The sequence below is a fragment of the Balaenoptera borealis genome (genome assembly GCF_965194805.1).
Source record: "Balaenoptera borealis genome assembly, chromosome: X".
NCBI classification, from domain to species: Eukaryota; Metazoa; Chordata; class Mammalia; order Artiodactyla; family Balaenopteridae; genus Balaenoptera; species Balaenoptera borealis.
Window position 1 is genome coordinate 39,228,649 of NC_138881.1, and position 26,232 is coordinate 39,254,880.

Genomic DNA, 26,232 nt, shown 5'->3' on the forward strand with positions numbered 1-26,232 from the left:
ACAGAGTAGAGGCAGGTAAAGATATCACTGAAAACAGGAACATTTTGAGCACTGACTGCATGCCAGTTTCTATTCCAAGTGTTTTACATATAAGAATTTATTTATCCTCCTAACAACTCTATGAAGTGGGCAGATGTAAAAAGAGAAGCACAGAGAGGTCAAGTAATATACCCAAGGTCACACAGCTGGCCAAAGGCAGAGCCAGTATTCAAATCCAGGCAATCTGACTCCAGATAACAAAAATGGCCAGCAGCCTTTACTAAATGGTGAAACACTGAAAGCCTTCCATAGAACATCACGAACCACATAAACATCAGGGTCACTGCTAGCACATTCCATACCTTTGTGTAATGACAAGAAGGTGTTACAGGGAAGAACAAAATCTGACTACATGCTGGATCTGTTTCTTTTACTTTAACCTTTGCTTCCCATTGCTTTTGTTCACTAAAAGGATACTGTCTATACATAATAGCCTGCCTCAGGGAACCCTGCCCCTCTGCCTGAATGTTAAACCAAAGTGCCTTTAAAGTTCAGGGAAAGATCCTGACCCTGTCCACCTGTGAAAGGCTGCAAGAAAGAAGAAATTAACACATCCCCTCCCTGAGGCTGGCCATTCGAGGTGATATTTGCAAGACTTATGGCCTTTTTACCTTACTTCCTCACTTCCTCCCCCTCTTTGTTCTATAAGAGAAACTGGCATCCAGACCCCATTAAGATGGTTCTTTTGAGACACTACTCTGCCATCTTCTTGGTTTGCTGGCTTTCTGAATAAAGTCGCTATTCCTTGCCTCAACACCTCGTCTCCCGATTTATTGGCCAGTCGAGCGGTGAACAGAGCGAGCTTGGACTCGGTAACAAAGGCACACACTCATGGCAGGTGAATTTCAAAAAGGCATCCTTTCTTTGGGTGAATGCAGCTCACATCGGTGCTTGGCTAGCAGAGTGTGAGCTGGATTACAACCCCTCTTTCACGGCATCAACCTGAACAGCTTATGCCGTGGCCTTGAAACTCAGGAAACTTACTTCCTGAATGATAAGAATTTAATTATCTAGTCTTTGTGTCCTCGATGCTAGTACACAGTTGGCACTTACATGTTTGTTGAATGTATTCATTTAATACCCTGCAGCAAAGATGACATTTAATTACTTAGTCAAGAAATAAACAAATGGCTGAAATGGTGTCTATATAAACATAATATATTTGTTTATATAGTATAGGAAACTAAACTATTGACACACGTTGAAACTGATTTCTTCTCCTCACACCGGAAATGGTAAAGGGATACCCTTGACTTTTTCAAAGAAAAAGAGCTGGAAAGAAAGCCAGCCAACCAATTATAATAACCACCTTATATTTGTACAGCACTACAGTTTCCAATATTCACACACATTAAGTTCTTAACAATAAGCCTTTGAGGCTCTCATTGTTATTCCTATTTTTCAGATTAGAAAATGGAGTCTGGGAGAGATTCAAGAGCTTGCTCAGCGTTACACAACTAGTGATGGCAGAGCTCGGTCTAAAAGCCGGCTCTGTTTCTGTGAACTGTGTGTTCTTCATTAGTCACATTACTTCCTGTAACATACAAAGCCAATGTTGTTAAAAAAAATTCTCAAAGCATGCCGAGTTTTAAAAATAGAATATTTCTTTATTAACTTTCTTGGAAAGACTATATTGATAAAAACCACCTGGAGTCTGTCAGTGCCCAAAACCCTGGGACCAAGACATTTACAGGCAGATCTGAAGACATTTAGAGCGTCGCAGTGCCCGCTAGGATACCGCCATTGAACTACTCATTAAGAGGTGCTTTGGCCAAACAGTTCCTCCTCAAGTCCAGGCTAACTCCTCTTTCCTGAGAACGCACCGATCACAACTTTCTTGAAAACTGAAACAACACATGATATAAACTAAGCATATCAATGTGTATGTACCATCACTTTGATCACTGAGAAGCAAAGTCTAGAATTATGTTATTCATTCACATCTTGCCCCCAGATATGAAAAAGACTCCAAGTCCTCTTGGAAGCCCTTTGCTCTGTTTTCTCTTAGACCGTCAAAATATACAACACAAAAACAAATGGCAATAGCTTCTAAAATAAAGGAGACCTTTACTGAAGCCTCAGGCCGTGGGATGATTTATGCTCTTGAAAAGGAGAAAAAAACATCAAGCTTTCATGAGTTGCCATAGCAACCTTTCTCCAGATGCGGCTGCTTCTGAGATACTACAATGAGATTGCCTTCCAAGGCCTTTCAGAATACATTTAAAACCATAAAAATTGTTTCATCACGCTTTACATGTAAATTATTGCATTTCCCTAAAATGTCAGCAATCATAATGAGTCTCGTTTCATAGCCAAGCTCTTGTCTTTTTTTGTCGTGTGAAAGGAGTGGGTTCTCTTTCGTGTATTATAATCATGGTAGACAAAATTTGTTTCTGCTTGACCTCAATATGGTCTCCCATGAAAAAAGGAGGCAAACCCAGAAATTACAGCCTTGTCTTTCCCAAATTTGTGTGTTATAGTCTTCATTTTAAAAATTGTTATATAAAACTAATCGCTTAATTCACCTTTTGGAAATTCAATGGAATATATATAAATAAACACACACTCCTTTAAGAATACTGTTTTTTAAGTATCGAAAATAATCATATGATGCCACGATAGTTTCCTTGACTGTGATTTAAGGGTGAAATATCTCATTGCCCTTCTATGGATTACCAACATGATTTTTATTTTATTTTTATTTATTTATTTATTTTACCAACATGATTTTTAGAATCACAAACATCTTTAAGGTAGAATATAAAATAGGAGAGATACCATTCCCCCTTTGGCTCACCCACTCCCTAGATCTTAGTCTCTGAAAGAGCTGGGTGTTACAAATGCCCAGAAGAGGGTCACAGGCCTGCTGTAGAATACTTTGAACACTTCTTCATTTCAACATCTCCTTTCACCAAAAATGAGATGATTCATTTGGAATTCTAGCAGAACAGAATAAAATGTGGACGTTGCCAAGGAAAGGAGATCTGGATGAGATGTGACAAGTAACTGGAAGAAATGAAGTTACAAAGCAGTCATTTGGGAGCCTAGCTTGGAGCGTGGCCCAGGAGGTTTACTTCGCCGCTGAAACACCCTTGTGAGCCAAAGACCAAGGCAGTCAGCGGTGTGCAAGGACCAGAGTGAAAGGAACACATAGCCTCATTCAAGGACAAGGCAGAACACTGTCATTCTGTTGAAAAGCTCTATGCCAAATAGGTCTAATGGGCTGTATGACCTTGAACAAGAGTCCCCACCTTTCTGGGCCTCACTTTCCCCATCTGTAAAATGAATGATTAACCCCCTTTCCATTCTGTGATTAATCTACATGAGACAGGACAACAATTTTAAATAACCTGGAATTTCATTACATAGGTGGTGTCTTCATAACCCCAAAGCATTAGACCAAAGTCTGCCCTGTGGAGCATGAAATTTGAGTGACATCAATAGGTGTTAATAAAAAACATGTGAATTTTGTTATAATAAAAGCATTGTGATAAAAACAAAACAAAACAAAAAAACAAAAATAACATGTGATGTTTGTGCTTGTTGGAGGACAAGAAACTGCAGATGCAAACAAAGCTGGTTAAGGATAGACGTGCTAAGGTAATTAGAGGTAGAAGGTCCCGATGTCTGTGGCTTCCTTTGAAATGCATCAAAAAAAAGAGGGATTGATAGATAAAGAGAGGGATGGATAGATGGATAATACGGAATAAAGCAACTATAGCAAAAATATTAACTGTACAATCTAGTTGGTAGGTATATGAGTGTATATAATTCCTTGAAAATTCTCACAATAAAAAATTCTGGAAAAGAAAAGTTAAATCGGGTGGTCAAAAGGTACAAATTTCTAGTTATAAAATAAATAAGTCATGGGGATGTAATGTACAACATGGTGACTATAGTTAATCAGACCGTATTGTACATTTGAAAGTTGCTAAGAGAGTAGACCTTAAAAATTCTCATCCAAAGAAAAAAAATTTTTGTAACTATGTGTGGTGATGTATGTTAACTAGACATATTGTGGTGATCATTTCACAGTATATACTAATATTGAATCTTTATGTCGTACACCTAAAGCTAATATATGTCAATTATATCTCAATTTTTTTTAAATGGCTATAAAATCAAAATTATGAAGATGATTATTTGAAATAATAGGTGGGTTTTCTTAGATTATATATATTTTTAATTGCAAAATACTTAAGGTTTGCCCAACTTAAAGATGAATGGGGCTTCCCTGGTGGCACAGTGGTTAAGAATCTGCCTGCCAATGCAGGGGACACAGGTTCGAGCCCTGGTCCGGGAAGATCCCACATGCCGCGGAGCAACTAAGTCCGTGCGCCACAACTACTGAGCCTGCGCTCGCTCTAGAGCCCATGCACCACTACTACTGAAGCCCACGTGCCACAACTACTGAAGCCCGCACGCCTAGAGCCCGTGCTCCACAACAAGAGAAGCCACTGCAATGAGAAGCCCGTGCACTGCAACGAAGAGTAGCCCCCGCTCGCCACAACTAGAAAAAGCCCGCGCAGCAACAAAGACCCAACACAGCCAAAAAAAAAAAAAACAGATGAATGAAGCATTGTTTAAGTACAAATGTTCAAATGTTTGCTGACATTTTCTGTATCAACAATGGTTGTTAGTAATATGCTACCAAGCTGCTGTAAAATAAAATAAAAATAAACACACACACACAAAAAGTTAAACTGGTTTCTATCCAGCTGGACGTATTGCATACCTCCATCAGGAGATACTATACACTATTTACATAATTTCTTAGTCTCTAAAACTTATTGGGGGACAGGGGATGGAAGTGATTTTCTCAAGGGCAGAAATGTCTCCTTACATATTTTGGGAAATACTACCTAAAGCAACTGGTCCATTTGGTCAATTTGTAGCCATTGTGGCTACAACTGGTGGTGGGTTGGTCACAGAATCCCCTCTCAAAAATAACCCCTCCTCTCTTCCCCCCTACAAATCAAACATTCTCAACCACACCACTGTCCTTAAGCTGCACGTTATCAAGGAGTTGATATCCAAGCCTAACTTGCTTCTAGAAGAGAACGAAGCCTAACAGGCGAGGCACCACAGGGGTGGGAAGAGGGTGACTGTAATATACATATTTGGAAAGGGAGCTTCCTGGGGAGGCTGGAAGCGTACTTAGTTCCACCAAGTGGGAAATGGTGAAACAACAGTGTAAGAAACTAGAAGTTTCCCTCTTTCTTCTTCTTTCAAGACATGCAGTGCAGCAGGAAGGCCCATGGGCTACCAGTTTAGAACCTCTGCTCTAAGCTATCTGGGCCTCATCTCATTAATAGGGATACGGCTTCGGCAGAGGTCACCATTTTCCTGGGTTCTTACTGATTCGTCAGCTCCGTGCATGGCTTCAAAGATGGCAGCTCTTCCTGTTCCAAAGCAGGGCTCTTCATCAAACCAGTAAGGAAATCCCTAGTTTTCATTATACTCCAGCAATATTGAATCCCCTCCCCCTGTGGTTCTTTCCATATCCCACACTGTGTTTAGTGTTTCCAGGCCTTTGTTCTCCTGGGAAAATTTCACTTAATACCATCTCATCCCCCAAAATATAGCTCAGGCTCTAGACAATTTGCCCTACCCAACTGTCTCCCCCAAGGTGTGTTATGAGCCCTGAGTCACGGTTACCATAGCAATGAATACTTTACCCCTTATTAGGGCACCTACAATAAGAATGAGGAGACCATGGTGGGCCAGGAGAAGGTAGGCTGAGGCAGAATTTGCATCTAAATCCCCAAGAATATTTTGGGAGCTCTATAATTTTAAACTTTTCACTCAAATTATTTTTGGAGAGAGGCTTTTCCTGTTATTTCATACCAACTGTTTGGAGATAGGTTGAAAGCTCTCCATGTCTGGCCAAAACCCACCTTGTGGTTTGATAAAAGGCTTCCGGAAAGCCAAAACAAGCTGTCAATGTTTGTGAAGACAGGGCCTCAAATGGAACTCAGATGAAGTTACTTGTATGTTCATTAGGTTCAATTCATTTTAGGGAAAATTATACTCTCAGAAAAAGTAAAAAAGGATCACTCTAAATCTCAGTGAGAGGTCCTGGACTCAGTTGTTAGGTTAATATCAGGAGAGGACCTGCCACACAAAAATGAACACTAGTGCCAAAATGTATAGAAAAACAAAATATCTGTTGCTGTCTGGGCAAATTATTTCAGGGGTATCTGTAGCTGGGATCCAGTTTCCTCATTCACTTTAGGACATCTACTCAGTTACCCCAAATCAAAAACAAATTTAGGTGCTTTTAGCCAGAATATCTAGATTTCATTCTGAGAAGTGGGCCCCAACACTTACCAATCCAATTGTCTTAATTAATTCCTTGCGTGAAATTGGCTTTGTATCACTTCAAAAAGGAAATATTCATCTTTCTGAAAAATTAGACATCTCTCATATTCAGGGTCTACCATTGGTTAGGTGATTAAATTTATCCCCTCCTTTAAACCTCAAGTTCCTGACCTGTAAAAGAGTGGAAGTATTTACTCCCTACCTTATCAAGTAGTTGTGAAAAGAAATTGAGGCAAAATATATAAGGCTCTTAGAACATTGCCTGTTGCATGGTATATACTCAACAAATATCTGTTCAACGAACGGATCCAACATCTTAGGAAGTATTTGGCTTTGAAATTGGAAGAATGAGGTTCTGACCCCACTTTGCCTCTTAGGCACTGTGGGATCTTGGGCAAATAACTTCTGAACTCCTCCTAATTCCAGTCTGTAAAACAGGGATGTACCTTGCAGGCAGAGTTGAAACAAAGATTATGTGTGCCAAATTACTTGCATATATTGGGCCTGCTGTTGTCATATAGTGATAGGCAGGCTGGGCCTGCCAGGGAATTAATCATGCCTCTGCTTCCTTAAGTTCCACCTCCCCACAAATGCTTATTGGCAACTCAAGCCTTTTTATAGCATGTCTCATCATCCTTTGATTCAGTATAGATGATTTATCTATAGACCCACGTCTTACAATATTGGCATAACATCCCAGGTTTTATTATTTCTTCAAACTGTGCATCACACAAAAAATGACCGGGTCTTAAACCACCTTCTTTTTAACCTATAACAAAACAAATGGATAAATTGTATCACAGATTGGACATATGCCCACTGACCATAGCAGAGAAGAGGTAAAGCAATTTTTTCTCTGTTGCTAACATTTTTATCATGGGAAGAATATTTTAATATCTCTTTTCTAAAATTAAGACTATTATATTTGACAGATACCTTCACGCAATTAAATGAATAATGTTTTTGAACCTTAGTATGTAATTTCCCACTGTCCAAAATGGTTATTTCATGCCTTTTCTTCTTAAACTTCCATGACACCACCTCCCCTGCCCCCAGCCCTCTTCGACTGGTGACTCTGCTTCATTTTTTATTGAGAAAATAAAAATATCATCTTTCCATAATAAATCCAGCTATATACCTTCACCTGTGCCTGCATGTCCTGCTTTACCTCTTATGACTTAAGTGAAGTGGCTTCTTTAAGGAAGTCAACCCCCACCACTCTCTTTGGATCCTATTCCTCTCAGGGCTTTGATCCTCTTATCATATACTTTCTTTCCTGCATCATCAATTTCTCCCTCTCTCCTGTATCACTGTCATTGACACACAAATCTGCTCTGGTATCTCTCATCTTCAAAAAACCTAACTGGCCCAATATCTCCTTTTAGCTCCAACCCCTTCCCTCTGCATCTCTTCATAATACTTCTTCAAAGAGTTATCTTCACCCATTGCCTCTATTTCTCCACTTCACTTCAGTCAGGCTTTCATCCCTACCATTCCACCTAGACTACTTTTGTCAAGGATGTCGGTGATTTTCATATTGCAAACCCAGTGGTCCATTCTTGGTCCTTAAATTAATTGTTCTCTTAGCAGCTTCTCGTCTTGTCCTCCTTCTTATTCTCTCTTTCTCTTTATAACGTCCGTAGGATCTGCCTTAATGTCTTTTTGGCCGCACCGTGCAGCTTGCGGGATCTCAGTTCCCCGACCAGGGATCGAACCTGGGCCAAGGCAGTGAAAGCCCAGAATCCTAACCACTAGGCCACCGGGGAACTCCTTTGTCCTCCTTCTTTTTTTTTTTTAATTTATTTATTTTTGGTTGTGTTGGGTCTTCGTTTCTGTGCGAGGGCTTTCTCTAGTTGCGGCATGCGGGGTGCCACTCTTCATCGCAGTGTGCAGGCCTCTCACTATTGCGGCCTCTCTTGTTGTGGAGGTTCCAGACGCGCAGGCTCAGTAGTTGTGGCTCACGGGCCCAGTTGCTCCGCGGCATGTGGGATCTTCCCAGACCAGGGCTCGAACCCACGTCCCTTGCATTGGCAGGCAGATTCTCAACCACTGCACCACCAGGGAAGCCCTGTCCTCCTTCTTGACCCACTGTCTTCACTTGTTTCTGGGCCACACACTTCCTTGGGTTTTTTCCTCTCTAACTCTGCTCCTTCTCAGACTCCTTTGCTGGATTTTCTCCTCTTCCCAGCTTCTAAATGTTGGAGAGCCCCAGGACACTCAGTTCTTGGATCTCTTTTTTTTTTTTTTAATCATTCTTGGGTGATCTCACTCAATCCTATAGACTTGAAGCTTCAAGCTTGATATAGAAATTGCCTACTTAATTGTGCCTTCAGCTATTTAATAATCATCTCAAACTTAACATATCTCAAACAGAGGTCTTGAGTCCCCTCCACCAAACCAGTTCTTCTGCAGTCTTTTCCACCTCAGTAATGGTACCACACTTCACCCAGTTGTTCAGGCCAAAATCCAGGAATTATCCTTGTTCTTTTTTCCTCCTGGCCACTCCACCCTCCAATCAATAAATACATCAGTAAGTCAACTCTACCTGAATACAACCATTTCTTAGCACCCATACTGCTACTACCTTGGTCTAAGATGAAAGCATCTCTCCTTTGGACTATTGCAATAGCCTTGCAACTGCAACTGCTTCCACTCTTACTTCTCTGTTTTCAACTTACATAGGGTAGAATATCCTTTAAAGCAAAATCAAATTCAAGATGTTTCCCTGTTTCAAATCTTCCAATGACCTACATTGCAAAGAGGTAATCCCACCTCATTACTTAACTTACAGGGCCACATATGAACTCACTCTTGCCTACGTATCTTGCCTTAGTACCCACTTCATCCCACTCCAGCCATGTTGATTTTCCTTCTGTTCCTTGAACACTTCAAAGTTGTTCCCACCATAGGGGCTTTGCATCAATTGTTCCCATCTCCTGTAATACTCTTTTCCCTGATATTTACATGTTCAACATCTCTGATCTCAGCTTATACCTCACCTCTAAGGAAGAGGTATTCCCTGACTCTGCTCCATCACACCATCTATTTTATTTTTCATGGATTACTTGCCACTGGTAGTACTTTGTATGTATGTAGGTAGGTAGGTATTTATTTGGTTGATTTATTGGTTATTTACTGTGAGATCCTCCTCACTAGATTATAAGCTCTGTGAGGGCAGGGTCTTACTTGTTTTGTTTCCTACTTTATTCCCAGCACCTGGGAGAATATCTGACATGTAGACATCCTCAATAAATATTTGTTGCTGGCATGAAACAACTCAGACAAGTCAACTAGTTCAGCTGCAAAGGATGAACAGAGGCTCATTTTGCAAAGAACTTACTCTAGTGGGTTCATCAGAACGCATTTCTACTCAAAATCTGATGTATCACAAAACTTATTTTAATGTCAGTGTGACCATTTGATCACAAGTGCCCTTTAAAATTTTCAACCCCAAATTTTCTGTTCCAAATATCATTTTAATTACAAACTTATTCCAAAAAATTTGCAAGGGAAAAAGTGTCAACATAGAAATGGAGTCTTCCACCTGGAGAAGGATTCATACAGGTCTCCAGATATTAACAGTACAATGTCAGCTCCACAACCTGCCTGCCTCACATCTAAAGGCTACAGAGTTTCCTTTAATCAATAACATAGTCTGGGCACCCATCAGAAAACTAAACTATTTCCTCAGCCCAAGATCACTTGAGCATCTGATATTTTAAAAAGGTATTTTAAAGGCTTTGTTAATTATGAATTCCTCTGGGGCATTTAAATCTTAAGCCTGCACCATTAGGTTGTGGAACAGAAAGGTATCTGGTCTATGTTGTACCAGCTACTTACAGAAGTTTCTTATACATTAAATGTGTTTTAATATTATACTCTAGCTGAAATTGTGTGTGTGTGTGTGTGTGTGTGTGTGTGTGTGTGTGTGTGGTGTGTGTGAAGTACCTTGAACAAATTCTGTACTCCCAAGCTTTGGGCATAGCACCAAATTGTAATACCAATCTGCATTCCAAGTTGAAAGGTGAAACTACCTCTCATTAGAGGTGGCTTCCATCTTGTTGAAAGGAGGTGTAATCCAGACCTGGGGGTCCTCTGATCCTTGACAAATTCCTCCTAGACAAAGGAGCAAATGGAACTGAAAATGCCAATGTCAACACTTATACCTACAATTGCAAAAATGCATTTAACAGCCTTTAGTAACAAAATTCTAAATCTAGAAAGTTATGCTGTGATGTTCTGTTCTTCTGTGCCCCCTCGTCCAGCTGAATTTCTGTTTGGTTCAATGAGTCTATTTCTGGGGCTCCTCTACTCTGTGTATATCCTTGTGTGGGTCTCCATGTACATTTTTAGCTTAGTCTTACTATGTCCATCTGTATCTCATAATTCCCCAGTTCCTTTTGTCTCTCATAACTGACCCAACTACAAAGCCAATAGTTATCTATTTTCCCATCTGTTGACTTTGGCTGGAAATACATAGTGATTTGGGAGTCATCTTAGCACAGGTGAAGTTTGCAACCGCTACGTTCCCCTGGGGGTTTGTAAAAGCAGTAGGATCACAATACAAATTTTGCATAGAATAATACCACAAGGAAAACATGTTCAAGGAAGTCTACTTATTGGACTAAACCATTTTAATTGCAGTATCAGAATCATCCCGTGGCTTTTGGCCATACACCTGGGTGTGAAATCTGTACAATGGAAGGGGTCGAGAAGCTCACAGAAGACTACCTGCATTAGAAGGGCATAATCGTTCTCAAAGAGCACTTAAACATCTTGGTTAAAGTTTTTAACTGTAACCAAGAAACATATATGTAAATACTGGTTTATTCAAAAAGAAGAATAGATTCCACCCCAGATTCTAACCACAAATGAAGAAAAAAAAGAAATAAAAATAGCCCTCCCAGAAAATGTAATTGACTAATAGACACAAGAAAAATGTTCAACTTTCTAGTAGTTAAAAACAACCATTTTCACCTCTCAATTTGAGAAACTGAGAAATACCATTTTCACTTGCAATCTGAGAAAGACTGTAAAAAAAGGATGATATTAAAGGCTGCCAACAATGTGATGAAACAAAGCTGGCTGGAATAGTAATGGATAAAACATTTGAGAGAAGCAATTTGGCAGTATCTGTCAAAAACTTTAAAGTATCCGTATCTTTAAATCGGAAATTATTACTTTATGATTCAGTTCCAAGAAATAATATCAAATGTGGAAAAAAGATTATTCCTAAAGATCTTTAGTGCAGTGTCGTTTATAATAACAATGCACACACATAATACATAATGTCCAATAATCTGGTATTAGTTAAGTAAGCTATGGTAAGCTTATTTGATATTAAATTGTGTGCATAAAGGCTGTAATAATGTGGAAAATGCTTATGTTTTAATATCAGGTGAAAAGATATAAAATTGTGTCTGTTCTATGACTATAAATATAAATGTGTGACACACACACAGAGAAAACAAACAAATGCATGAAAAAAGGCTGAAATAAAATATACCCAAATGGTAAGAGTGGTTGTCTTTGGATGATAAGACGTAAAAATGAACTTATGAAAATAATTCATCCAGAATTAGTAAAAAAAATTTATTAGTTGTGATGCCATATGAGTAGTTTCGTTTACTGGGCTATTTCCAGGATTCATTGTATAAATGACTGACTTTTTGTTATAAATTTATACTTTTTAGAGACCTAAAATTAAGCACTTAGAGTCACATAGTTGCAAAACTTCTCTGTAAATCATAGTCTATCTGCCTTTATATTGTCACTAACCTTCCCTATTTCAGAAAAAAATTGTATGCAAGTAAATTGACAGAAGTGCTTTCCCAAAGCTGTATATCAAATCTAATAAAAATAAACTCAACTACTTGAAATTTTATGAAATTTACTTCAATTACAACCTAATGATGACAGTGGGGAAAGGAGCGAAGGATGTACATTAGTTTTTCAAGGCTCAGGAGCTGTTTCCGTTAATTGCTTTTTCTTTGAACACCACCAATACATCTTTATTAGATTACCCTGTAAATTTTGGAACTTAATGACATTGTTTATATTGTGCTTTCTAAACTGACGAATACAATGCAATTATCGCTCACCCATTAAGGGACTGAATTTGGCATCAAGATCTGTATTCCAGGCTCACGGGCCAACTAAAACGCCCCAACGTTCATAGGAAAATTGTTACTAAGGAAAATACTTTTTTTAAAAAAATTTATTTATTATTTATTTATTATTTTTATTTTTGGCTGTGTTGGGTCTTCGTTTCTGTGCGAGGGCTTTCTCTAGCTGCAGCAAGCGGGGGCCACTCTTCATCGCGGTGCGCGGGTCTCTCACTATCACGGCCTCTCTTGTTGCGGAGCACAGGCTCCAGACGCGCAGGCTCAGTAGTTGTGGCTCACGGGCTCAGTTGCTCCGCGGCATGTGGGATCCTCCCAGAACAGGGCTCGAACCCGTGTCCCCTGCACTGGCAGGCAGACTCTCAACCACTGTGCCACCAGGGAAGCCCCAGGAAAATACTTATTACATGTTAAATATAATACCTAAATATACACATAAATATATTCATGTAAATATACACATTTTATATATAAGCATATACTTAAATACACCAGTAAGTATTTTCTTTGGTCAGGGTTTTCCTGCGAATGTTGGGGCATTTTGCCCCAAGGATCTCTTCCAGTCCCAACCATCTGGGAAAAGCATACGGGAGAAGCAGGCAGCTTAGCTGGTCAAGCCCCTCCTGTTTCCTTCCAGTTTCCTGGACTAATACAGTCAACTTCTCTTCCCAGAAGGCAACACAAAATGTCATCTTTCTAGGTGCATCCACACTATGTGGTATCCAGAAAATCACTGAAGATGACATTTTAAAATCTTAGGTATAGAGAACAGACTTGTGGTTGCCAAGGGGGAGTGGGTAGGGGAGGGAAGGACGGGAGTTTGGGATTAGCAGAGGCAAACTATTATATATAGAACGGATAAACAACAAGATCCTGCTGTACATACAGCACAGAGAACTATATTCAATATCCTGTGATAAACCATAATGGAAAAGAATATGAAAAAGAATATATAACTGAATCACTTTGCTGTACAGCAGAAGTTAACACAACATTGTAAATCAACTATACTTCAATAAAATTTTTAAAAAATCTTAGGAAGATGATTCTCAAAAGGTTAAGCATAGAGTTACCATATGACCCAGCGATTCCACTCCTAGGTATCTACCCAAGAGAAATGAAAACATATGTCCACACAGAAATTTGTACATGAATGTTCATAGCAGCACTATCACTATCCACGATAGCCCCAAAGTGGAAACAACCCAAATGTCCATCAACTAATGAACAGATAAACAAAATGTGGTCTATCCATACAATGAAATATTATTCAGCCATAAAAAGGAACGAAGTATTCATACATACTACAATGTGGATGAGCCTTGAAAACATTACACTGAGTGAAAGAAGCCAGACATAAAAGTCATTTATGGTATGATCCCATCTATATGAAATGTCCAGAACAAGCAAATATCTAGAGATAGACAGTAGATTAGTGGTTGCCAGGGGCTGAGGGTAGGCGGGTAGTGATGGTGGTGGTGGTGATGGGGAATGGATAATGACTGCAAATGGGTGTAGGGTTTCCTTCTGCGGGGCCAAAAAAATTCAGAAGTTACATTGGGGTCATGATTACACAACCCTGTGAATATGTTAAAAACCATTACACTGTACACTGGAAGTGAGTGAATTGTATGGTATGTGAATTGTATATATCAACGAAGCTGTCATTTAAAAACTTTGAGAAGATGAAATTTTAGAACTCGATAAGGTTTACAATTATTATCATTCCTCTTTAAAGTTATGTTGAGGTTTTAATGAAAGATGTTGTAACAGGTGTTGTCCATGCCCCACCCTCCCTACATCCCCCCCTCATTCGTTTCTACTTAAGCCCTTGACTGACTCTGCCTCACAACTCAGTGGGGATAACTGTGGAGTATCCTCCACTGTCTCCCCCGGGGTTCCCAGCAGGATTGAGCTCCGGTCACCCACAGTGGAGACAGGCTTGAAAATTCATCCTTTTTGACTTCCTTACCTCCTCTAGGCTCCCAAACCCCTCTGGGGTTTGCTGGGATCACTTCCCAAATAAATGACTTGCACTCACATTCTGTCTTAGGGTCAGCTTCTAGGGGAACCCAAGCCAAGATACATGCTACTCTTTCTTCCTTTCTCAAATAATAGCCATATCTTGCCCCACTAGAAAGATCTAGAATGATGATAATTGGTCAAGTTATTAAAAGAAAAAACACAGACACAGAGAGATAGATTTAGAATTAGATTTTGTTGACTTGGTTTTACAAATAATGCCGAGTTTCCTTCAACTGCCATAATAACTACAGCCCATCTTTACATACCAGGCTGCATGGGGAATGTGGTGGCCTTTGGAGCACTGTCTTCCCTGGGGGTTCCAACCAGAGGATTCTGAGACCTCAGCCTACAGGTGTAGAAGGAGCACCTCCCAGTGCAGCGCTGTGGATGGGGCGACTGCCGCGTGTCCAGTCCATGGAAACAGCAGCAAGGGCTTCAGGGGATCAGAGCAGGGACACTAGAGCTGGCAGAGACTAGCAGATGGAAGGTTCTAGAGTCAGCCAAGTTTTGGTGACTAGGGAACCCTACTGTCCTTTGAGGTTCAGTTAGCATGATGGCCCTACTCAGAGGGACAGAACAGCAGACGCCATGGAAGCACTGCCACCAAAGTACTGAAAGCTTAAAATTGGAAACTTGGTTGGTACTCCTACATGTTGAATTTTTGCTGAAAAGTTTGGTGGGAATAGTCAGGTCTTTTCTGAGAACGATGACCTAATTGTGTTCCTTAGCAAAAACCCACCAACTAACAAACTAAAACCTCACGATGAACAGAATAAACGTATGACTGTTTCATTTTTGGTATTATATTTTCCAAAGTATGCCATCCTCCTAGTTTATATATATATTTTTAAATTAATTAATTTATTATTTACTTTTGGCTGCATTGGGTCTTCGTTGCTGAGTGCGGGCTTTCTCTAGTCGCGGCGAGCGGGGGCTACTCTTCGTTACTATGCATAGGCCTTTCACTGAGGTGGCTTCTCTTGTTGTGGAGCATGGGCTCTAGGCCCGCGGGAGGGTTTCAGCAGTTGTGGCACATGGGCTCAGTAGTTGTGGCATGCGGGCTCTAGAGCCCAGGCTCAGTAGTTGTGGCGCATGGGCTTAGCTGCTCCGTGGCATGTGGGATCTTCCCGGACCAGGGCTCGAACTTGTGTCCCCTGCATTGGCAGGTGGATTCTTAACCACTGTGCCACCAGGGAAGCCCCCTAGTTTATATTTTTAAAGATGGGCCTGATCTGAAACTCTGGGAACCAAATGCATTTCAGAACTTCGAATTTTTCAGATTTTAGAGTGACAAAACAGTACATAGGTGTAAATTATGTAATATTCCTAATGACAACTGGGACAACCACTCTGAGATCACCTGCATTATTATGTCTGCAGTAAAACATATGACTAATAGCACACCAGACACATCAGTTCTGGTCAGCTCTTGCTGAAAGCTCCTGAAAATACTTTCAATTTTCAGAGCTCTGGGTGTTTGGGAAATGCAGATAAGGGACTGTGGCCTGTATTATGGTAGATTAGAGCCATAGCTGTCACCAAATAAGTGCTGAGGACATGGATGTTGAAAATGGGACAAGAAGACTCGGAAAACGAGGACATTCCCTTCATTAAAAATATAGTTTTGCCAGCCAACTAGGTGGTTTAATAGTTACTAACCAATCATCAGAAGAGCTAAACAGACATTTCTCCAAAAAAGATATACAGATGACCAAGAGGCACATGAAAAGATGCTCAACATCGCTAATTATTAGAGAAATGCAAATCAGAACTTCAATGAGGTATCACCTCACACCAGTCAGAATGGCCATCATCAAAAAGTCTACAAACAATAAATGCTGGAGAGGGTGTGAGTAAAGGGAACCCTTCTACACTGTTGGTGGGAATGTAAATTGGTATAGCCACTATGGAGAACAGCATGGAGGTTCCTTAAAAAACTAAAAATAGAACTACCATATGTTCCAGCAATCCCACTCCTGGGCATATATACAGAGAAAACCATGGTTCGAAAGGATACATGCACCCCAATGTTCACTGCGGCACTGTTTACAATAGCCAAGACATGGAAGCAACCTAAATGTCCATCGACAGATGAATGGATAAAGAAGATGTGGTCCATGTATAGAATGGAATATTATTCAGCCATTAAAAAGAATGAAATAATGCCATTTGCAGCAACATGGATGGACCTGGAGAGTATCATACTAAGTGAAGTAAGTCAGACAGACAAAGACAAACATCATATGATAGCGCTTATGTGAGGAATCTAAAAAAAATGATACAAATGAGTTTGTCTATAAAACAGAAACAGACTCACAGACTTAGAGAACGAACTTATAGTTACCAGGGGGAAGGATGGGGTGAGGGATAGATTGGGAGTTTGGGACTGACACGTACAGACTGCTATATTTCAAATAGAGAACCAACAAGGACCTACTATCTAGCACAGGGAACTCTGCTCAATATTCTGTAATAACCTAAATGGGAAAAGAACTTGAAAAAGAATAGATACACATATATGTATAACTGAAAAAAAAAATGAACCCTGTTATTTGGGAAAAAAATAGTTACTAACCCATCATAATAACTACATTAAAGTAACTCAGAAAAGAGGGATAACACAGAGGGGTCCAAATGAAATTTAAAACCCAAAGTTCTAAATTTGGTTCTCAAAGAAAGGCTTAATTAGCCTATCAATATTTACTGTGAACTTATTAGGTGCAAGCACTGTGCTAGGTGGTGAAAAAGACAGAGTGTCTGCACTCCTGGAGTTTATCCCAGGGAGGGCAGGAAAGGTATAAAACAAGGTGCCATAGGAAGGAAGAACTGGGGGTGCAGTGTAGTTTGCGGGAAAAGCTATCAGATAAGGAGACCCTCCCCCAAAAAGTAAGTTTTAAAATAAACTCTGAAAGATGATCAAGAGTTACCAAAGTCGTAGGTAGGAGGGAGCAAAACGGAGCAGGACCCTGTGGTCCTTGCCCCCCATGTCCTCGACCTGCCTTTTGTCTGTGGAAAAACTTTAGCCGAAGAATAAGTTTAATCAGAGAAGTGAGAAAATGCAGAAACAAAGGAAAACAGTCCAACAGGACTAACTAATAATAGTTTAGTCATTAAAAATAGTCAAGGACCTTTAAGTTCCTCCTCAAGGGCTATAGATAATATTCAGAGCCATATTTTTTGAGCTGTCTTATAGATACCAAACCCCCAACAGGTGGAAGAAGTTAACTACATGATGACCAGACTGGAGCCATGACATAAGCTGCCACAGTTCTGAGAGCTGGCTCAAAGAAATATGAACAAACCGACCTTGGAGCTAAAGACTAACTGTACTTAAAACAATCAAGACGACACTGGTCAGACCACCGCATGACCAATTTCAAGATGACCGTCAGAGCTGACTGTGCTGTTTCTGCATGTAACCCCCTCCCTCGGCCTATAAAAGCTCTTGCCCCCTGATTGTCAGTGGGGGGGAGTCGGCCTTTGGACAGGACTCAGCCCTTCCCTCCCACCCCCGCTTGCCGGCCTCCGACATAAAGCAAACTTTCCTTTCCACCAACCTTACCTCTTTATTGGCTTTCAAGAGGTGAGCAGCCGGACCCCACTTCCAGTAACAGGAGGAGAGCTAGGAAGAGATCCACATGAAGAGCAAATGCAAAGGCCAGAGAGAACATGGCAGATTATTTGAGAAGTTGAAAGTGGGCCAGTGTGGCTACAGAGTGAACAGAAGAAGTCATGGGAGATCGGGTTTCCACTGTAGGCAGGGCTCAGGTCTGCAGTGTGTCTGGGCCACAGTCATCATTTCGGACTTGATCTTGGGTTCAATGGAAGGTTGCTGAAGGGTTTGAAGCACACGATTAACCTCCTGAGATTTATATTTTAGAAAGATTATCCTTCCAGGAGAAAAGTCTGGAAGGATACATGCCAGGCCGTCAACACAAGTCACCTCAGAAGGGTTGGGATGGGATAAAGGCCGATGGGTAGTTAGCTTTTGTCTTTGAACAACTTTGTTTACATCACTTCTGACAATAAATATTTTTTTGTAACTTAGAAACATCAAATTTGTGCTTTCCCCACTAAAAACAAATTATTCTTCCTTTAGTGCAAGAAAGGACTGGATGAATGAAACTTGAGGACACTATGCCAAGTGAAAGAAGCCAGACACGAAAGGACAAATAGTGTATGATTCCGCTTATATGAAGTTCCCGAGTAGTCAAATTCATAGAGGCAGGAAGTAGTATGGAGGTTACCAGGGGTTGAGGGGAGAGAGGAATGGGGACAGAGTTTCAATTTAGGTTGATGACAAAATTCTGGATATGGATGATGGTGATGGTTGCACAACAATATAGATGTACTTACTGCTACTGAATTGTACACTTAAAATGGTAAATTTCACGTTATATATATTTTTATCACAGTAAAAAAGGAAAAAGAAAAAGAGTGGACTGGAGAAGGGCTGGACCAAATAACGGGACTTAAACGAGCAGACTCAGAACTATAGCGGTCCGATGGGCAGAACCCCAGGTCTGGAGGGACACGGAGACGGTGAGGTGGACAGATCCAAGCTATATTTTGCAACTACAACTAATAGGGCTTTAGGAATAAGAAAAGGAGAAAAGAAGAAAGTATCTAATATCCAAAAGCAGACCCTGAAACAAGGAGTTGGATGCCACTAGTTTATTTGGGAGGTGACCTCAAGAAGCCCCGGTAGGACTCTGGGGAGATGAAACAGGGAAGGGAAGGTAGGCAGTAAAGACACAGTATCTAGCAGGCTGTTACTGTGGGCAACTGGGGCTTGATCCCACTCGAGACCTCTGGGAGACTGGGCAGAACATGCCTTAGTGATTCCAACTAAGAGGGGATTGATTGATCATGTCAGTCTTAGGAAGACGGCTGTTCCTGGGGGCATTAACCCCACCCCACTGCTGGTCTGTCCTGAGTGGAAGCCCTTATGGGTTCCAGTGGCCAGAGAAAGCCCTCAGGCATAGACTTGCAGCACTCAGTAGCCGTAGGTCCCTGTATGTGGGAATGGGTGCCGAGGGGAGATGGTGGGACCCCTCCAATGTCTGCTACCAGCGTCAAGGGTCTTGGCTTGAAAACTGGTCTGCAGGTGATTCTATTTCCCAAAACAGGGAACACTGGAGGTGAAGCGTGTAGGTGCTGGCACAGGAGGCTAAAGGAGCAGCTAGAGAAGGAGGAGGGAAGCATGAAATGGTGGGATCATGGGAGTGATGAAAAGTGATGTTTTAAAATGCCCGGTTAACACATAGCACGAGAAGCTGAAAAATCTTAGTGGGAACTCTTCTGGAAAACAGTATTAGTTAAATAACAGGTTATAGGACCCAAACACCCTTATACTGCACTGTACCACAAGGCTCAGATGCCAAAGACAGAGGAAACAATACTCAACCAGACAAGTAACAGTGTGAGAGAAACAAAAGCTTTCAATGTGTTTCCACACTCCATCTCTTTCCGACTTTCCGCTTCATGTAAAATTGTACAAATCAATATACTGCACATACCACCTTATAGGAAGGATATATTTGCGGAGGAAAAAACCCCCTAATATTGCCTTTCTTATGAGTACGGAATTATATGTAACCAAGGTCCTTTAGAAATACCAGGCAGATGTTGTATTTTTGTTACTATATTTTGCACGTGTTCTTCACACATAGCTGCAAAGGTTTTAGCAGCAAGATTGAATAAGCTCTCACTTTACAAATTACTTGTAACTTGAAAAATGCAGACATCATTTTTCATTGTCATTGAGGTCTTCATCCATTGTATTTAAAAAATATTGAAAAATAATGCCAAGAGTTTATATGTAGAATGCATGATTTGAAGAGTGGCTTAAATTCTAATTGCTCATACTTTTAAAAACCCCTATTTTTCTATGAAAAAATATTCAAATATCTTAACACACATATATTCATTGGAAATTTACAATTCACTAATGCTTTGAATTTTAAAGATTGGTTTTAAACTTGCTCTCATGCCATCTTTAAACCTATAAATTCCTTTCAAAGGAATTCATCTACGGGAAAGGAAGCCATATTTAAAAGATATCTGTTTACTGAAATATACCTTTTAAAAGAACACAGTAGGAGAAAAAAATTGCTCTCTCATTTCCATCAGCTTCTCATAGTATTCTGTTCACAAATAAAATCCAGAAATAAAGCAAGCATAAGCCCCAGATGATTTTTCTTTTGCACATAAAATGTTTTTGCCTCGCCTACCTCGCAGTCAGCTCAACCTCTTTGTACTTTTCCCCATTTCTCAGACCGGTCCGCTGGAAGCGCAATATTGTGGACCAGCAGACTGATTTATCTACAGAAAACTCATTTCCCTCTGGACATATTCTTCACGAAATCAGAGAGAAAGGAACAAGAGGAGAAAAGCAGATGACAGGCAGTGTATTTTGGATGTTCTGCCTTTTATCGACTAGGGCGACCCATGTGATTTCCTTTCAGATTGTGGCCGTTCCCGCATGCAACCCAATTTCTGATGTCAGAAAAGGCGTTTGTGATGTTCTCCGTACCCCTCCTAAGGCCAGAAGTATCACACCGTCTATGAGTAAGACTAAAAAAGGTAACAGAGGACACAACACCTGGAAACCCAAACCAAAGTTATCTTAGCATCTATTCTAACTTGGTCCAAGGGTGATCTCTTGAAAGGTACACGGAGGCTTCTTTCATTGAAAAAGGACGTTTTTGTGCATGCATCAACAATAAATAGGCACAAGCGATGTAATTTAACATGATTCCTTGTGTGGGCGTGCCTGTGCTAAACTGGAACTGTTTCCTGATTGTTCATTCCTAGCACCTGGCACGTAGAAGGCCCTCACTTAATGTTTTCTCAATCAAAGGCTAGCAGCAGATGGACAGAAACAGATGGGCATGCTGCCAGCCAAGATTTTTCGGTAGATAGTAAACAGAAGAGGCTGAATCACAGGATTAAAAACTAGCCCACAATTTCCTTTTACAGACATTTCCATAAGTAATGTGCTTCATCTTTTTCAATCAGAGAACAGAATCCTCAAAGTGTCAATGTCATCATAATACTAATAGTCTAGCTCTATAATCTTTGGTTTGGCAGGGCATGGGAAGGGCAGGCTCTCTCTCTCTCCTCTCTCTGTTTTGCCGTGGAATGTGACAATGTGTTGTCCCTCTTGGACTTTATATAATGCTGAATTATATATAGCCCTTGCCTTTTTCTATGCTTTTCCAATCATCTTCAAAAAAGTAAGCTGGTAGCGAAAGTCTTTCTTTGTCTCCCTGTTGCTCTTCACTGCCAGACCTTGAGCGCCTTGCTTTGGGTCCCCTCCCTATTCTGTGTCCATCAGTCACACACAAGTCAGCCTTTGAGGGGTTATCCTTTCAGTGATGTGCGTGCAATTTGAACAAAGACCTCTGCTTAGAATCTTCAGGACCCAAAGCACAGGATTCCTGCCTTTCTCAATCCAGCAGATGGGCCTTCCCTAAACTTAGACTTAAGTCATCCCTAAACTTGGACTTAATGAATAGTTGTGTCCTCTGCCCAATTGTGAAACCAAGAGCAGATTACTATTTTTTTAAAAAGGCATTCATTTTTCTGGCCTTTAAATTGTTTGTTGAATCACACAGAGAATACTATCTCTGGACATGCTGATTCAAAATGTTGCAACTCATTTAAATGCTATTAATGGTCATTTCCAAGAAGTACAGTCAAAAGGTTACCTGTCCAAACTCTACAGCACCCTCCCTTGCAATCACGATCTTCTATCCTTCTCGTTCACTTGTTCAAATCCATCTCATATGAATGTCCTTTAACCCAAGACCCTCGATCTATGAACCTTTCCACTCAAATCCTACCAACAGCTCCCTCACAGCCTCACTTTCTCTCTTCTCCTGAAGGGATTCCACCATCCATTTCTAGAATCACTCTCAGTTATCTCCAATTCCCTATAAGAAATCCTACAGGAAGCTGCATGAAATGGTTGTGGTATTAGGGGAAGAACAGAGGTTGACACCAACAGCGCCATTTTGCCAATAACCCAGAATCTGAGCTGGATCCAAAATGGTAGCCTGGGAGAGATGGATGGCTCCTGACCTGAATCGTCTTCACAGGTTAGGGGTGTCTGTTCCATAATTTATGCCTTGGCTGCACTGCCACAGATTTCTCCAATAAAGAAAGACATCCACATTTGTAGCAAGTCCAGATCAGAGCCTATGAATCTCACCTCTAAATCAGCACACAGAGTGGTGAGAGGAGAATTGAATTCCCCAGAGCTTGTATGGGCCAGTGTAGTGGCCAGCCTCCACCATCCACCCCTGTTCCAGGGACTCTCAGGACACCTAAGAGAGATTATCCAGAACTGATGTGGCTTACCACCCTCCCCGGCCCTGTTGGCGTCTTGCATCCTGGAAAGGGCCAAGTCCTTTAATGGCCTCCACCTCCAACTGACTGAAGCTTCGTGGTTAGAACATCTCATGATGTGCAGAACAAAAATGCTGTTCAATTATTGTCTGTCTAAATTAGGGTCCATGGCAAGAAGCTTCTGAACCTGATTTGCCTATAGAAGCTTTATCAGGGTTCAACACGAGGAAAAATGTAAGTGAAGCAGGATTGGACAGAGGAAGAAGTTGAACTGAAATGCAGTCACAACATAGGCCTCAGTCAATCCTACAGGGGGCTCCACAGCTGAGATGGCCCTTCAGAGTTGTCTTGCATTGAGGCAAGGGGGCCAGGCCTCTATATCCCCACATCTGTTGCAGGAAGTCAGCTCCCCCCCCAGTCAAGGGCAATTTCCAGAGAGGGACTCAGCTGTGAACAAGCAGCAGCCAACACTCTCAGCAGGTGGGGGCATAACTGTCCTAAAGGGGGCTTGGGCAGCCCACTACAGCACCCACTACACTGCCATTTTAAGGCCACCAGCAAGAAGAACAAACCTGAAATTTCAATGCCATGTGTATATTAGAATGTAGATTTAAATTTCAACCACTTAACGCTATACTTTATGGAAGAATATTTGAATTGGCTAATTATCTCTCTAATAAATCCTATCACCAAGTCTTCCTTTGGGTCCTCTGAAGCCCTGAGGTGAAACTGCTATCCTCCTCTCCTCTGTGTCATCAGAACCAGATGAACTTATCTTTCTCAGCACACACCACCCCTCAGAGAATTCACCTGTATGTGGCTGCTTGCACCTCCCTCTGCTTGGTGTACCCTTCAAAGATGGAAACGTGGATTACCCATCTGGATATTCCCACGCCTAGCCCAATGCTTGGTAAATAAGGCACTTGATAAGGGTTTATTGAATGAATGAATCAGTCAACGAATGGGCAAACCTGACTTCTTTTTCTCCCCTGCAGAAACAACAAAATAAGAAAACATGTTTGATGAAATGAGGATAACTCATTTGAGTGTATGCCTTTATGTGTGCTTACCATCAGTACTTAACAAGGGCTGTTTCACTTTCACTGGCATAGCATAAAAGGGCTATTCTGAAAACAATCAACTGTATCTTATAGGACTCCTAAATAAACCAAAATCTATCATAGGATTTGAATGCAAACTAGAGAGGAAATTAAAATGTAAAACATGAAACAGCTGGTTGATCAGCTTTTACAATAGACTGTGGACCAAGGCTATATTCATGTCTTATCTAGACAGGTAAAAATAATCATAGAAAATGGTTTGCTACAGGACTATCCTTTTTTTCTTTTCTGCACTGAAACACAACAGAATTATCTAATTAATGATCTCAAACTTCTAGAAGCACAGGATAATGGTATTCAAAAAATTTTATAGCACTATAAAAATATATAAATACCTAGTAAATCATGGTAGGCATAGAGCATTAATTGCAAAAGTGGTTTGCCTGCATGTCGTAGAGAGCAAGAATTACTTGCCACCACTGAAATTTTACAAGACTAAAGATCATTTACAAAACCTAGCACCTACAATTTCATCAAATTACAACACTGAGCTGGTGAAGAATGATGCTTTTCTCTGTGTTGTGTCAGAGAGGGAAAAATACTGGTTTCCTAGTGAAGTAACTAAGAAGCCCATTATTAAAATTCCACCTTAAACTGATGAAACTTTCTTGGAGTGACAATTTTGTAATCATTACTAAATGCCTTAAAAGGATTCCCAACACTTATTTCTAGGAATTTCCTAAAGAAATAATCAGAGTTATGCACAAAGGTTTGGGTATAAGGATATTCATAATAGCTTTGTTTAAAATAGCAGAAATTTGGAAACAGCACAAATGTTCAGCAATAGAAGATTGGTAAATAAATATAATCAGATGAAATAATATAAAGTTATCAAGATCGTATAGAAGAAGAGCATTTAAGACATGGTTAAACATTCATAATATGTTATTTATTTAAAAAGAACTACCAGCGAGTGCAGTAAATACAGTAGATGGTTTGCAAAAAGAAAATATAGGTGACAATAGTAACAGTGGCTGTTTTGTGTGTGGGGGGGGGAATCAATTATAGATGATTTTCATTTTCTTTCTGTCTCTTTCTGTAACTTAACAGATTTTCACAATAAACATATATTATTTCTGCAATTCACCTTATTAAAAAAATGTTCCCACATCTCCAAAACAATTCCTTAAGCTGTAAATAACCAAGAAGGAATGTGATTTCATCTTTCATCTACATCAGTGGCCTTTCTTCCTAAAAATTTTCGAGGGAACTTTGGTTAATTAATTTGATTATTAATTCTTCACTTTACCCTAAGTTATCTGAAAGGGAGCCGTGTTGGATAACAAAACTTTTCCAAAGAGCGTGTTGCTTTAACTGGAAAATAACCCAAAGAAGTGAGATAGAATTAAACATAATTATAAAGACACAATTTAAGACGGAAACACAACTGGGATCACAGGAATAAAAAGTAGCTCCAATTCCAAAAGATGAGGTCAGGATTCCAAATTCACTATAAAAGAATCATTGGAAATGTCTGCAAGGTAAACGAAAAGGGGGGATTATTTAGGCTGGAAGGAGAGCAAATAAAACTAAGGACCTAGAAGGACACCTTCACCATTGCGGAATTCTGATAAATGCTGCTGATGAGTCCAGAGTGAAAAATGGCCCAGGTAAGGGATGAGATGACATGAGATCAAGAGTGTAAACTTCTGACATGAAGTTGAAATGAACTAGAACATGACATTTAAGATGCCATTAAATGGAGACTACGGTAACATAACTAACATTTGAAAGGCCAAACCTACCTGAACTTGCTTTCTGATTTTGCCCTCTCTCTCGCAAAACAAGTTTCAATGACAACTTTTATGTTACAAAACAGGATGAACTATTCACTTTGTGTTTGAGATTGCCCAAGATGTGTGTTTGTCATTTAGTAAGCTGGGTCACAACCCTTAGGAAGAAAATCTCTTTGATCTTATTTTTTTAAAAAAGGGAATTTAAAAATACAGTCAAGTCCTTCCATTTCAATTATAAAACTTCAGGGGGGAAATACTATTTTTTGTGATACTTCTTTTCTGGGTATGTTCTCAGCAAAATAGAAAAAAGGGAGAGTGTACCATTGAAATACTTCTTTCCATTCTTGCCTCCCCTCCCTTTCTCCTGCGACCTGCCTTGAGCTTCAGGATAACTCAATTCATTATACACAGCTGATCACCTCTCAATCTATTCCTGAATTACTACCCATCTTTTCGCTGCCCTGGCTCTAGGGTTGCCCTCTTTCACCTATCAGGCACACAACTGCCCATCTTATC

The 26,232-nt window shown here is 40.4% G+C and overlaps 1 protein-coding gene across 1 annotated transcript in view; it reads right to left on the bottom strand.

Moving 5' to 3' along the window:
• Positions 1-26,232, bottom strand: part of MAOB (monoamine oxidase B) — a 105,573-nt gene that overhangs the window by 68,330 nt on the left and 11,011 nt on the right. The gene's annotated exons all lie outside the window — the stretch shown is intronic.